Genomic DNA, 16,883 nt, shown 5'->3' on the forward strand with positions numbered 1-16,883 from the left:
TAGTAGTCAATTAAAAATAATACAAAATCAAAGGGCTCCTTGTAATATACAACAGAGAATCGCTTTCTATTGCTATTCATATTATTATTCGATGCTTGTGTCCACCATACTTTCTATCATTTACGTGACAGAAAACGGTCGCTTTCTCTGTATATAACCTTGTACTAATCAAAGCGTTGCAATTCCTCTTTCAAGATTAGGGCCGTTTTCGGCCTGAATGTCATTCCAAGTGCTGCAAACACAATGAAGCGGGATATGTGACATTTCTTGCAATGTAATCCGAAGAAATGCTCCTGAGTTCTAAGGTGTGTGTTGGGTGTTAAGGATGTCAGCTCCTGTGAATCCAATATAACCTCTTTGCTTTTTAAAATTATGAAAGGCATTATAAACACTACATCATTAATGACCTGAGCATGGCTTTCGAAACAAAGGGGGAAAGCCAGGAAGTTAACCTGGGTATAGCGAAAAATGCAATAAGACAAATGCCTGCCTAAACCTATGTACGCAGGTGTTCCGAAACTTTTCTGCTTTCTTTTGTCTGCTTTTCACGCTATAGTCCCTCGCCGATGACTGCCAGAAGAAATTTGCATCTTTTATCAGTAAAAAAGCGAAATAATTATGTATGGCGGGAAATTAAACCTAAATTTATAACGACTGCAAAGACTTGCTTACTCAATAACCCTGCATGTAGGTATATAGGTAAACGAGTATATAAAAATATGTATTTTGAATTCGGTTAATAATCGCTCGGCAGCTGGTAACACGCGATGTTGTAAAACTGTCACAGCCCTTTCGTGGAGAACTCTGCCCGCTGAATCGGGTTACAGAAATCTTATACGCAGATATCCTCTCACGAGTTTATAACATGACCAACGAGAGTGCAACATTACAGCAATTTGTCATATTAATGTTAAATTAAATGAATAAAGTATTAGTACATAGATATATAGATTTTACTTATTCGAGATTCACATAATTTTTAAGGTACTTCGATTTTTACTTTGAATCATTGTCTTATTTGAATAATTGCAAAACTTGCAATAAGAGTTATTGGTTTTTAAGGATGGAAATGCGTTTATTTAGAAGCTCTATTAATATTAAGAATTACAATTAATTTATAAAGAAAATTTTAAAATATATGGATTATTCATAAATTTTGCTGTACTTTTTTTCTGCAAGTAAGCTAAGCTTTAGAGCCTGCAGCATAATCAAAATCAACAAACATGTATTTGCTATTAATCAAAAATGTAGTGTAGATAAGATTTCCTTGGTTGATCGATTCTAGACATCTAGGCGCACCATTTAGCACGTCCCAACATCCGCCCAAGGGCTCACAATTGACGAATGCTTTTCACCACACATTGTATGCAAAGCAATCCAAACCGACGAATACCAAATTTACTAACGGTCCGTCACTAGCTGTTCTTGAAAGAGGACAATAGATACGAATTCTTTGAATTAATGGCTGTTTGTGCAGGAAGATGGTTTTATGAAAATTTATATATAACGTAAGATAAACCTTTAAAGGTATCGTATCAAACATAAACCACCTTTTAATATTTAAGATTATGTAGTCCTTGTACAAGCACTTTGTAAGAAACAAATTTTGCCTGGATTTATGCTTGCTTGAGGATCAATCTTTTAAGGGTACTAATCTAAATGTAAAGGCGATTTTTTAGTGCTTGCACTTCGCAATCTTGACTTCAGCATTACATAATTTATGAAATGGGAGAAGGTGATCATCTTCACTCATAGAAATGACCCAGAAGACGGTCAGGATTATAAAATTAGTTTTCTATGCTATGCTCTCTCGTGATATGACGTTATACATAACATATTACTAAATGGGATTACATTTTTTGATCTGATATTACTACATAATGCTATACAATTTTGAATTAATTAGTCGTACACCGGCACAAACTCTAGGGTAGAAGCACCGATAATATAGCTAACGGTTGATATTGCGGTCAATTGACCACAATGAGACAACCTATACCAAGGATGTGCTGTTTGATGCGAAATATTTTTTAAAGAATGGAAGGCCAAACGAGTTGTCAGTCCACTACATGGTATGTGATAACCATGGCCCATACTCTTTTATTACACCAGAGGAATAACATGACTGTAGGCGATCTTATTAAGTGTAGAATAAACGTACACATATGAATTCGAAAATCGAAAAACATTGATTGGTCAAAGGTTCTACCTATTGCGCCATCGACGTTTGTTTAAACGTTTGGAGAAGTAAAAATGGCGTCAACTTAGAAATAACGCGGAGAGAAGTTAATAGAAAAGATGGTGCGGATGGAAATTGGGTTATTAAGTCTAGAATGATACTGAAATACAGCCGCAGGAATTATATCAAGTAGCTTTTGGGACCGCTTCTAGTGATAGAAGCCGTATAAAACGAACAATTAGGCTACAGTTTGCTAAAATATTTCTGTGGGTTATTTTTTGTGATTCATGAGCGACGATAAGTGTACATAATTCATCGCAGATTGTCGTAAAATCGTTTTAAATACACGAACAACAGAAGTGAATCAACTGTAAGGAAATTTCTTTATGCATTTGTTTAAACATATAAACATTTTATTGGATCGCTAAGTTCCGGCTGTCCGCCAGAACGGACGTTGCAACAAAAACTATACAAAAACTTAAAAATCGGATACGAGCGAACGCGTAATGTTTACACGGGAACCGGTAAACACAAGCCCTTTGAAATGCACGTACGGTCTTCCTCACGTTTCAGCACATATCAAAAGAGCCGGATTTTTTTTCTAAGACAGCTTTAAATATGGTTAAAGTAAACATACTTTTTTCTAACGATATGATTGATAGGATGGACCTTTTAGAGAATCTTTTATAAGGTATTAATTCAGACGATTATAAACATGTATTGTTATTGAAATAAAAATAGAAAACCCAAAAGCGGCACTGACATCAACTGATAGACAACTATGAGGCTCACTGCATAGTTGGTAAGTGGCAAATGCCATATCCACTAACAACATTACCGATTTAGAAGTTTTCAACATAAACTCTTGTATTTCTGTTGTTCATATGTTCAAAACACGATAAAAAACCATGACGAAGGAAAACTTTTTTTATCATAAGAATCAAGTAGCTGTCAATCCCTATTCCCTAAAGCCCCCGACCTGCTACAAATAAGTTACGTCAAACGAAATTGAAGCCATTTAGAAGTATACCTATTCACAGACATACAAGCTATACAAGTTTCAAAATAATATATTTGTGAACAGCAATCCGAATATTTGTAAAAGCTGTTAATGGAATTTCATGAAATGTTCCCAACAATATAGTCTTGATCTGACGCGAGGCCGAGGAGCTGCTCGTGTGAAACGAATCCTGACCGGGGCCGGACATCCGTCTTTGCCGATATTCCCGTTCTACATCAAAGGGAGCTATCGAAATCGACAATTTTCGACCTTAATTTATACAGCCTAGAGTTGATATTGAGACAAATGCGATGAGAGCTCGTAAAACTGCTACCTCGTCATTTGAAGTGATGATTAAATTGTAGTGGACAATAGTGAATGCGGAAAAGTAACACAATATTCTGCCTCGATTTAGGCACTCGAATATGATCCAATAGCATTGGCCCATGACATTTTTATGTCTGAATGTTCATTTAAAATTTATTATGTTTTTTATATGTAAGTTGTAATTAAACCATAATTCATGTTTATTTTAAAGAAATAACATTAATGGTGTGAGGTAGATGATATACATTCAGATTCCGCTGCATACTAGTGAAACGCTTTTTATGGTACTATTATAGCAAGTCAAACAACTTGAAGTTTCCATTACATTCATAATATACTTACAGGCGAAGAAGATGAGGGAGAAGTCGAAGTAGTAGGAGTCACGGAGGAGTTGTTGGGGTTAATACCAGCAGCCGAATTCCACCACCGAAAATAACGTCAAATACGAAAATCCACCCGCATCATGTTGACATCTACTATTCTTCAACTACACGAGGATCTCGCACAGCCACTTTTTGGAATCCATTATCAGCTGCACTTTTACGGACGTTTATGATAAGAGCATACTCCCTCCTTAAAGGCCGGGATCGGTTCTCTTGACCACTGGTGTTGCGGAGCTCAATGGGCGGTTAACTCACCAATTCCCGTTACGTGAGCCTTTTGTCTGTTTGACCGTAACATTTATACCCCTATAAAAAAAAACTTCATCCTCCCACTTACTCTTCGTAGCAAAAATGTTGTATATTAGGAAATTCTATAAATTAATCATTATATTTATTTGAAAATAAATTCTACTTGGCATATAGTTTTTACGTAAACGATCGAAAAAGAACGCCAATGATGCTAGAAGAATATCATAAATATTGAATACCTTTGGTTTACTATGAGGACTAACCACAAAAGGAGGTAATGACATTAATATGCATTCTTAACGCAGTGGTTTTACAAGCTGTTGAAGTTTACCTGAAACAAAAATAGAACATAACGTTAGCTGATGAGCTCTATTTGATTGAAAAGAGTGGCCGTTGAGTTTCTTATATGTTCTTCTCACGAGCTGAACTTTTTACGAACATATAGTAAATTCAGTAATTTCAAAGAAATATTTGTGTGCCGATTTGAAAGCAGTTAGTTTCAGCCTAGTTGAAAAAAGTTAAATTGACTTTCAGCTAGGAAACACGAAAACAAGATGCACATTAAATCGTGGCTTTCGAGGTGGCAACAAATCCAACTGCATTATACTTCTTTAAAATTTTAATATATTTTTATACAAACAACAAGACTTTTAAGCATATTTGGATTTTTATCTGCTCCTTTACTAGCATATTATGCTGCCGTTGAAATCAAGTCTGTTGTATTCCTCACAAAATTTGTAGTATCAACTAGAATAAATAATTCATAGCTTCTCTTTCTTATTGAAAATAAAGAAAATAGTAAGCTTTCGCAGATATATGGCGATTGTTTTATTACAAAGTTTAATATAAAACAAATTAACTTAATAGATAGACATATGCCATCACGGAATTTTCTCTAGACCTATACACATAAGATACACAATTCCACCATACATTATTTTTATTTTATTTTATTTATTTATTCATGTATAGGAAACAATTATGATACTTAAATATTAACAAATCTTAAAACTTACACTTTCACCAGTGAAGTTTCCAACAATTTATACGACACTTTTAGTTAAAAGGTAAGCAACGGTAAGATAAAAACCACAAAACAAAAGTAATACAAATTAACAACTAATTACAAGCTATATAAGTTACACAATACTATACACGCCTATTATATAATACTATATTGAATTAGTTACAAATGAGATAAGTATTCAGAAAAAAAAATTCACAAAAAAAAATTTTTGTTATATCTCAAAGAGTTTAGACAGCGTTTTCGTTTTAACGGCTTTTAAGACGGCTTATTTTTTTCGACACCTCCAACAAATACCGTGCATATAATAATACAAAAACTTAACAAATTATATAAATAAAAATAAAACCATCCTCGAGAATCACGCTAACCATTGGTGAAAACACATGAAAATCGGTGCTATCGTTGTTGAGTTTATCGCGAACAGACAGACAGACGCGGCGAAAGACTTTGTTTTATAATATGTAGTCATAAATAGATCCGGATAAATAAGAACAGGTGAATAGAGTATAAATACTTAAATATTTTAAAGAAACGATTATAAAGATTAAAATGTACGTAATATTCTTTGCTGTAATAGACAATGAAATCTCAACAATAAATCTAATCTGATCTTATATTGGCAGCCCTATCTAATGTTGAAGGCTGGCAACCCTATCCAATGTTGAAGGTTGAGAACGTTTTCCACGAATACATGAAAAAATATTTATATGTATTAGATCCAACATTACCTAGGTTTACTATAAATGGGAAAATCATGCTGAGCCTCTATGTCACCATGGGGCGTCCCTTCATGACGATTAGTTACAAAATATATTTTATTCATTTATAAAAGGACTCTACAAGGGAATCTTATTTGTAACGAGATCTATTAGTGACAATATCATGATATCATACACTTAAAAAAATATGCCTTTCTTTTGCCAGTGATTGCAATGAAATGTGACAAACGCTGTGAAAATGTAGATATCCCCTTTTTTTACGCCATCTTTATTATAACTGTTTTGTCTGTTGTTCTGTGAGTATATAACTTATTATGTAAATAATACTAAAATTGTTTTCTTATTCCTTTTGTGTTTCAAAAGAGTTAGAGTGGTCACTTACCACCAGGTTACCTGCAAGCTCTTTCTTCTCCTATTCTATAAGCGATAATAATTAATGAATTGCTGTTCGTTAGTCTCGCTAAAACTCGAGAGCGGCAGGACCGATTTGGCCAATTTTGGTCTTGAATTATTTGTGGAAGTCCAGAGAAGGTTTAAAAGGTGAATAAATAGGAAAATGCTGCTAAATTAAATAAAAACAACATATTTGCTTTTCCTTTGATGTGTCCATACAAAATTTCTATGAGAGAATTTATTGACGCACGGTTTGACAGTTCTACTGTGAAACAATTTCATTACGACAGCAGGGTGCATATTTTACGAAGGAATTTTTGATGTTATGATATATTATTGACAAATTCATATAAAAACATTATTTAATTTATTATAATATACAGAACAACGTCTGTCGGGTCAGCTAGTATATTAATAGAATAGACTAGAAGAAGCTAAAATGTGCTTCGATCACCGACCTATTATACCTTTCATTAGTAATTATTTATTCAACCGTTCATTAGCTTACGTTATCCTAAAAAGTATAGGTAGACAGACAAATAAACATTTTTATATAATATGTAGTATTAAATTATTTGAACGGTAAAATGGTATAATTTATTCGAACAATTCAAACAAAACAAACAAACGAAGCATTGTCCTTGAGTAAGGTCAAATAAAGCGGACGTGGTGATCATAAAATAAAAACGATTCTCAGACGCGAAGACAAACAGACAGACGTCCATAATATACGGCGGGACGATTGATGGCCGATAGCTCCTTCGTCAGCTACCGCCATCCGGCTCTCAAGGTGACACAGCCCATCCTTGCAGATCCGGTCGCTGATGCTAATTTACGGCCGCAATGAGACGCGTTAACGAGCTCACAACCAATCCTCTAAACCGCAAACCCTAAACCTATTTCTCAGATTACTTTTGTTACTTCCTGTTTAGTTACATATAAATAAGATGTTATTAAAGCAGTTAATGTGAAAGATTTTAATAATTCCTCTCTATATTCTTAATTCTATTTACTTTCTATGATATAGTTTATATTATTAAAATACGACTCATATATTGGATGCAGCACCTTACAAAGTAATTTGTTATGTACATATATATATATATATATTACAGCCATTGTAAAATACTCTATTTGATTGAAAAGAGTGGCCGTTGAATTTTTATATGTTCTTCTCACGAGCTCAACTATTTACGAACGTATGGTTAATTCAGCAATTTTAAAAGAAATATTTGTTGTAACGGTTGAAAAGCGCTTAGTTTAAGCCTACTTGAATAAAGTTTATTTGACTTCGAAAGTAAGTTTGAGGATTATTTATTCATTTCAACGTTGTTTCGAGGGGGGTGGTGGCAAACCCGTGACAGTTAAAAAGTTATAATCAATAATGAATACCTAATAGTAATATTTAAATTATATAAATTTAACTAATTAATAAATGATACACCTGGGCATCATACTGACTGATAAATAAAGAAAGTGATTCGAAATTCTAATTTCTAAGAACATGTAAGCCCGAATTTGCAAAGTGTCTTAGACCAGGTAACTCTATAAAATATGTTTAGAGCTCAAATTGTTTAAGCTCAGAAAATTTTACTTGTCTTAGTTATAGTAATTAAATATGTATTATTTAGGTAAAGATAAGTTGGGTCATTTCTAGTCATAATACATTATTAAATCATAACAATAACGTACTACTTAGCACCAATAAATAAAATGAAGGAGCATGTATTAAAACGACCAACGAGAACACGAGACGTGTTTTGGATTGGCCAATGGGAATGCCAAATAAGTTATTGAGAATGCCTATTGTCGTAACAATAGAGTAGAATAGCAATATATTTATTTACCATAGGGAGTGATAACGACACTTGGTAAATGTCGCGAAACTACATCAGTTCGAGTAAAGGGCCTTTGACATGGGGAACAGAACTGATAAGAAACTCCTGTTAATGTTTTGACGCCACTGCGTCTTGTAAATGCGGGTTTGACAAGACTCAATAGTCATCACGATACGTGACTAGTATTTACAAAACTGTCAAAAATCTACTAATAATTCTAACGCCAGAATAAATATTATCCTATCAAATTTCGAGACGACAACAGCCAGAAGATTCCATCTACGCCTGACTATAGTTGAATGAACTATAAAATTAGAATCGATCTTTAATACCCATTATTCCCGGGCGTTCACATTTCATCGAGAGATTTAATGCATTCAAAAAATAAGTCCATAGACATTAATCTGGCATTATTTAACGATTATGCGTCGGTTAAGTAACGTTGGCGACAGGAAAGCGGATTGTCGGTGATGCTGTGGGTTGGTAAATTGAATTAGAGCAGCGGCAGTTCGACGACCACTCGCCCACTGTTCGTGTTTATTGATCATTGAATGGTTGTGCAGTGTGCTGCCTGCTTGATAAAGGGTGGTGTGGGCGTACGCCATGTGTCCGACACCTCGTAGGAATGCTGTCGCGTTGGGTTCAGGACTTCGATGTAAACGAAATTCCTTCTCCTTTCACGACCCACAGCCATTGTGATATCATCAAATTCAAGTACAATTCAAAATACATACTAAAAGATATACCTCATAGTTTGCAGGTAAAAAGAACAGGCGCTATAAACTTAACTGGTCTTTTATTTAATAAAATTGTATAATATTAAAACTTATACATGAAATATAGATCGCTTCATTCACATGTTATGGTTAGGTCATTTAAAAATTCATTAATGTAATAATATAAATGTAATCTTTACCCTATCCTTTACCACACAAACTTTATAATAATTATTTTTAATATCACACCACACATATTTATGAAATTTTTCTGGAGTCGGTGTCAGCCAAGGTAGGTTTATAACTACATAATTATAGGTAAGATGTGCTTGTGTCGATGTGACGAGGCGAGAGGGGGGCCGCGGAGGGAGGATACCAAAAATAATAATAATTGTACCTATCTTCATTATATTGTCGTAATAATTTCATTGACTTTCAGGTATTCTATAATTTTTATTTCATTTTATCTTAGGAGAACTCTAAAAATAAGTTGATTATTAAGTTGTAGAATACGCAATTCTTTTTTTTACTTTTTAGTGCTTATAATATTGTCTAAAGTTGGTTGTTTTTTGTTAAACATTTTTTTATTATCCTGGTGATCCTAGTTAGCATACAAGGCCAAAGTAATAAAAAAATTGTATCGTCGTCGATCCATACGGATCCCGGGTCAAATAAATTGGAGATCTTAAAAAGGGCAGAAAATCACGAGCAAAGATTCTATTACAAATGTAGATACAGGCTAAGTCAATATAAACGTACAAAAATAAGTTTTATTTGAACTATAAACACGGGCACATAATTTTTTTTTCTTAGCACTATACCGCTACTCAATTTTCTTGACTGCTTTGCCGGTAACAACCTAATATTATTAACACCAGCACGAATCAATATATTTCTTTATGGCCTGTTTACTAACACTAAACAATATACAGTTAATACAGCATAAAGCTTTAATAACGATAAAACACGACCATAATACTGCGCTTCACTGAGTCCACAGACTTACAACCAAGTCAGAAAATGTGAATTTCTTTATTAATAATAGCACCTAAGCAAAATACGATCCATCACCGCAAACCGGTTCAGACCAGGAAGATGTTTGAGAATAAATTACATATGAATGATGAATATCGTATGCAAAAAAGTTATAAATAATTTTAAAGCGATAATTATACATATTTGAACTTCGCACAATTCAAACTTAAGTCGTTAATTTACATAATCTCTTATATTATTTATTTAAACACACTTAACCAGTACACACAATTACATAAAACTATTTCAGAAATTAAATTACTGATGTTTGTACCAATAACAGATGTAGGTAAACAACATTCATAGTTGGTGTTTTAAAAATAAAATACTACATACTTATTATTACTAACTATTAACTAATATGAAATAAAAAAAATAATTTAAAATTGATTATAGAATTTAAATTATATAAGACTTGGTTTATATACCTGTAGACTACTGGAAAATATATCTAAGTTCTCTATTTTTTTATTCAACTCATTTGTATTGCCTAAGAAATAGCGTTAGTGCTGAGAACGAGACAAAGATTGTTCGATATCGAAAAGTAGCTTTACGAGGGATATTATTATTAGAAATAAGACCGATACGGTCTAACCAACTTGATTGATATATGTATCTTAAATTAGACGTTAAGGTGCGTTAGAATATAATTATAATAAATAAATCATTGTATGTTGTGTGTGATTACTTATTTTAATAGTAATCACGACCATCATGTTCACGAAGCATCCAATCACAAACTATGAATTCAAGTTTTAAATGTTCATGCATCCAATATGCGATGATTATTTATATTGGTTAAAGTTTATTACTTTTTATGAAATACTAGCTGACCCGGCAAACGTTGTTTTGCCATATAAAGTATAATTCACGCGATAGTTTTATAAGTAATAAAATATTGCCTATATTATAGCCTGTACATCATTTTGTTCTATTGTCAATAGTTTTTGCAGCGCACGCAAAAATAGGTTTTCGATTTTACACCTTGTGTTACCAAATAGCAATTTTATTACGGATCCCTAATTTTGAAAAAAAAAACATAGCCTATAGCCTTCCTCGATAAATGGACTACCCAACACTGAAAGAATCATTCAAATCGGACCAGTAGTACCAGAGATTAGCGCGTTCAAACAAACAAACAAACACTGCAGCTTTATAATATTAGTATAGATTGATATTTGAACAGCTTTTAACTTTGAACACTATTCATACATTGGATGCGTCACTTTACAAAGTAATTTGTTATGTACAGCATGTTATTTAATATTCTACAGCCATTGTAAAATATTACTCTAATGATTTTAAGGATTGGTCTTTGAGTTTCTTGTATGTTCTTCTCAGGAACTCAACTTTTTCCAAACATATGGAAGATTCAGTAATTTAAAAGAAATATTTATAGTGATGATTTAAAAGCGCTCAGTTAGAGCCTAATTGAATAAAGTTTCATTGACTTTGACCTTGATATGTGTTGTATGTTATGAAAAAGCACGGCAAAGATATTCTGTGCCGGTTACGAGCAACACAAGGTTTTGTTGCAAGCACCGAAGTAGTCTCGTCGGCTAGTGTGTCGTAACCCTCGAAAAAATTGTATCAAAGTGTCATATGCAAGGTATCAGAATCATCTCTTATCCGGGCGGCTAACAGTATGTTCTGTTTACCAGAAATCTTGACAATATATTTATTAACACATGTTACATAATAATAATATGGTGATTTAACGATTTCATGCAACGTTAGATGTTCATTGATCAACAGTTTCGTATAAAGATAAAAGCAATAAAATGCAGGTGCATATAATTGTAAATACCCACATGATTATTGCACCGAATGGTATTTTCAAAACTTGTGCTTGATGCAAGCGAATGACATCATTCGGTAAACGAAAGCGTTGTTTCAACGATGGTATTGCTTTACTGAAAGTGTGTTTATAGCGTCCGTCTTCCTGCACGGCCCGTACTAACCAAAATACCGTTACGAAGCACAGCTACATTTCGATGATTTATTGCAAATATAGTGGCGAATTCTCCACAATTTTCGACACAAATGGAATTGACTTTTTTGATATCATCACGTCAAAATGTTTGAGATGACAACTTCTGAATTAAAGTTTATGTGTAATCAGTGGCTCAGCAACTTATTATGTGTTTATGACATTATTGATAGTATTATACCAAAGATACCATTAGATTAAAGATGTGGTCTAGACCATCGGTATACGTTGGATGAGGGCAGCGCAGGACTGATCTTCGTGAAAATCTTTGGGGGAGGCCTTTGTCCAGCAGTGGACGTCTTCCGGGTTATGATCATGATGATATATAGCACTATCAAAACTCGCACATTGACGTTTTCAGGAAAAAAAGTTTAAGAAGACTAAAACGTAAATCGCCGAAACAACAACGTCCAGTTGGATCTGATTTTTTTATGCTTTGTAAAAAACGAGGGAAGAGACGAACAGGCTCTGCTTCGATAGGAATTACAGTTTATGCGAAGAGTCAAAGTGACATAAGTTTATTCTTATAAAATTCTTATAAAAGATAAATTATTTCAAAATGCCTTTAAAATCATTCTTCGTGGTCAAACTTTAGAAAATGTTAGTATTATATGAAGGGAAGTAATACACAGATAAAAAGCATCCAAGTGCTGATTATAACGTTTCGCTTCATATGTATTTCGTGAAGTCCTCGAAATAGAATCGGAGTCACCCGAAGTCTGCGGCGTGTCTTTCATTTGGGGAATGAGTTTCTTTTTTTTTAGGCATTATATCTTCTTCATTCATTCTGAAAGTAAATTGTGTTGTAGATTCCGTATACAAATGCCATGCAGGATCTCTGGAAATTATCGACATCAACTTTGAATATACGGTCTTCTATCGAAGGCCTATCATAATAAGGTCGGGAATTGGGTAAAATGAACCCTGTTTAGTTTTATTCCCGCTCTTCGGCAATATTCTCTTAGTGCCAGGTCAAGCATCGGGAAGACAGTAATTTCCCGAAGTGTCCATCGACTTTTCAAATCATAAAACATCAAACATTGGCATTGGGTGTATTTGGCGTCCTCTAAGAAATGGGTTTCGATTCCATTGAAACAGTTTTTCATTAAGTTTAGATTTAAATAAGAAAATTTATCAGGGTCTCAGGAAACTTGTTACATAATATGAAGTTCCACATTCAACGATTATACTTTTTAATATAGCCAAGATCAGCTTAGACACAGTCTCTTAGACCCTTACTTACCATTAGCAGATCTTTCAAAACATTAACTATATTAACTCAATACTTTATGAAACGAGTAAATAAAGCCATAGAGGAAACTAATTCAAAACAAAACAAAACTATTGGCGCAGTGTCTAAAAAAATTCGCTCGTTAGCGCATCCGGTGAATTACAAACGTGTGGAGTTTTTACTGCAACATCGATTTAAAAAGAAACCGATCGGACGTATGGCATAGCACACAGAGAGAGTATCCTGTCGCAGCGGGCGGACGCGGAGGGAAGAGCAGCATTAACGAACCAGCCGGCCTTGGGGAGACCAGATATACAGTGACCAAGCCTGGCCGCGCAATATGCATAACTAATGTAAATGATGCTCCGGGACTTGATTGTAATAGTTTACATGAATGGATCGATGGGAAAACTCACATATATACTGTTTCAGCTAGCGACGGACCGACATTATTACTTGACTGGTTTACTTTATCGTTTCGTCCAGTATTCGGTTGCCTTCTGTGTCATTTATAAATCATCATGTCATCTAAATATGCTAAAATTTGTATGACAGTCCAATTTCCATTTCTTCCTCATATTTTTTGCTAGGCCAGTATTTTTTTTTCGAAAATTACAATTTATATACAAACTATGTGGCAGCCTGCGTACATAAAATAAACAAAATAGAGCTAACGCACTATATAGCAGTAGGGACAATGTGCGATTCGATGCGAATAGTTGTGAGGCCCTCTGCTTCACTTAGTCCGTACAAACTGCAACCTAGTAGGAATCGCTAACATTTTTCTATACATACATTTGATAACCCACATTTTAACCAAAGTATAGTGTTTGAAGTAATGTAGCTCTAAAAGCTCATAGTGTGCCGATTCAAATATTTTTAAGTCAACAACTACCACTTATTCAAAAGTTTATCACTCGGACCTGAAGAATTTAGAAGAGCATGCGCAAGATACAAGTTCAACCACGAAAACATTTAAAAAGGTCATGTACCAAAGGTCTAGATGATAATAACATCTTGTCAGATGATTTTCTATTCGACGCTTGTGATATTAATCCAGGCTAGAGAAATCTATTATCAATTGATGACGAATAAAAACATTTTCTTCTATGACGAAATGAAATCGATTGTTCTACTGCGCTGTAGCACAATTCTATAACATAACAGGAAACATTTGAGCTGCATTATACAAATACATACACGTCGCGTACGGCGTACCATACACAGTAAACATCTCATTCAAGAGGCTTTGATTAAGTTTGAATGAGTGACGTGCTCGGCGTTCACGATCACTCGCAACAGGAAACCATGCAAGTACCTACAACATCAAGGACGTTCGAGCTATAATAATGCAATTAGAAATATAATTACGTAAGATTCAAAAGAGGTTTAATTGACTGAATTTAAACTTGCTGTGTCACCTTTGGTTAACATATACTTACAATTTACTAACAAACCTGTAAGAGCAAAACTAAAAACATCCCTAACGGAGATTCAGCAAGATAGGGAAGGAAAGCAATTACATTGTTTGGCTGGATTTACGAGTTATAAATAGTCAGCCTCGTAATGCATTAGTTCATTTTGAATACCTAGCTAACCACTACCTAATTCACACATTGACAAACCCAAATTGGTTACGTATAATAAGTTCATCAATAACACCATAGGGGATATACTTATCCCTACGGTCAGTGACGTGCATTGGTTTTCTAGGCAAGGAAATTTCAAGGTAGGCACTGTAGATCTAACTAGTCGTAGTTGAGCTTTGGAATATGCAATCAGGAGATTGCTTACCGTAGGTATTTAGTATCTAGCGTTCTATAAATATCAAATATAAAATTTCCTATTTTATGAGTAGGTTCAATAGTACTTTGGTTATAAAAAAACGGAAAATAAGCTAAATAAACTTTAACGCTATATTCATTTAGGTTCATAACGAGGTAGCACTGCCTAATTGCCTATATGATATGCACGCCCGTATATATATATATATATCATATATCCCATATCGCAGCAGTTTCCACTTAACATTAGATAAGCCGCTTTTCACGATTTCCCCTCTTTTACTTGCTCTTATTTTCCCCCATCATTAGCATTACCCTTGAAAACAACACTGTGGCTTAACGCCCCACATCAACATGGTGATGGTGATAATAAGTTTGTGCCGTGTGGTGTAGAGTTTAGCTGGGCGGCAGGGCTCATTCATCCTCAGGTCCTGTACGCTCGTTTGTTCTCCAATTCCATAAAGAACGTGTTTGAAATAGGAGCCACATAACCAGAGCACGCGGAGTGCACCCACACAAAAGGATACTTGTGTCCCTAGTTTCGGCCGGATCATTATCATGTTAATTAAGCGACCTTGAGTTCGACACGCTAACCCACTTCATAACGTGGCGGAACGTTTCCTTCGAAGATTAGGACTATTATATTTTGTCTGACGCTGTCTATAGTTATAAGAGCTAGTTTCTGTTTTTTTGTTATGAATGGACGAGGTTACTGACGAGTTACTAACACTAAGGTCTAGCGCATACATACAACTTTTAGTTGAACAACTGTTTTCTTGTGTATCATATGCTTAAAAGAATATATTAAAGCGAACGTACTGTCAACTCCATAGTCGATTTGCTTTGCAGAAGCTTTATCGATTCGCTTTTGATTTAAAAGTTGGACAACTATCGATCAAGCGCTTAATTTGTATTGCATTCTATGGATGTGCGCAGACCATCGACTTAACAGTCGATCCGCGACTAAGCGAAACTGCCAGTCTCGTTACATAAGCATTTTTTTATCTCTCTTAAATTTTCTATAAAGGAAAGCATAACCTAAAATCTTCTCTCGACCAACCTTGACTTGAATAAAGACTGGTCGATTTGAGGAGATAAAAAAAATCGATTGTATGCGCACTCCCATCAACTAAACTCTTGAGTAGAAATCGCGAAAAGTACAAAACTCGACGAAACAGTTTAGTCGATGCAACACTTGTATGTATGCGCTCGACCTAAGTAGTAATTGTAAATTATAATAATAATAGCTTATCAAGTCGTGATAGTGACCGCCCCATGTATAACACCATAATAAATTAATAAAGCAGAGATTCACATATTATTTGGCCTCGTCGGAATTTGTTTATTAAACATTCACCGCCTCAAAAATACTTAAATAATTACGCACGTAGAAAAGTACTTATTACATATAGTTTTTGCATTTATTTTCTAATTCAAACCAATCGCCAAATGAATTGAATAAATCAATTAAAAACTCAAAAAACATAAACTACTATATGTATAATCTTATTTATAAAATTCTCGTGTCCCGGTGTTCGTTACCAAACTCCTCCGAAACGAGTAAACCAATTTGTTTGAAAATTACTGTGTATAGCGGTCGTCATCTATTTTTTATTCCCCAAAAATTTTAATTATTGAATTTTTTTATTGCTTTATATGGCAATACTACGTTTGCTGGGTCAGCTAGTATAATATAATAAAGGCGTTAAATATATTTTATGTGCGTATTAGTTTATATATCAAACGTTAAAAATAAAAGAGGTAAAGTTCGAAACTGGTTCCTCCCATAGTCATTCACAATGAGTAAGTGTTGGTACACCATAAACACCATCCGTTCATTTAAGTGACGCTCCATTACTCTGGAGGTCTATTACGAAAATCGAAATACGTAGTTTCGGTCCGAAACGAAAGAACGCCGAACTTCGATTTAAATCCTATTACCAAAGTACTTCGGATCCGAATAGTGCGGACGTAATTCGTTTCGGAACCATAGACATAAAAAAATTACACAA

The 16,883-nt window shown here is 34.2% G+C and overlaps 1 protein-coding gene across 3 annotated transcripts in view; it reads right to left on the reverse strand.

The window, feature by feature from the left end:
- The window catches only part of LOC126974905 (E3 ubiquitin-protein ligase HECW2), a 168,440-nt gene that overhangs the window by 109,445 nt on the left and 42,112 nt on the right, over positions 1-16,883 (reverse strand). The gene's annotated exons all lie outside the window — the stretch shown is intronic.

The sequence above is a fragment of the Leptidea sinapis genome, chromosome 34, assembly GCF_905404315.1.
Source record: "Leptidea sinapis chromosome 34, ilLepSina1.1, whole genome shotgun sequence".
In the NCBI taxonomy this organism is placed as follows: domain Eukaryota; kingdom Metazoa; phylum Arthropoda; class Insecta; order Lepidoptera; family Pieridae; genus Leptidea; species Leptidea sinapis.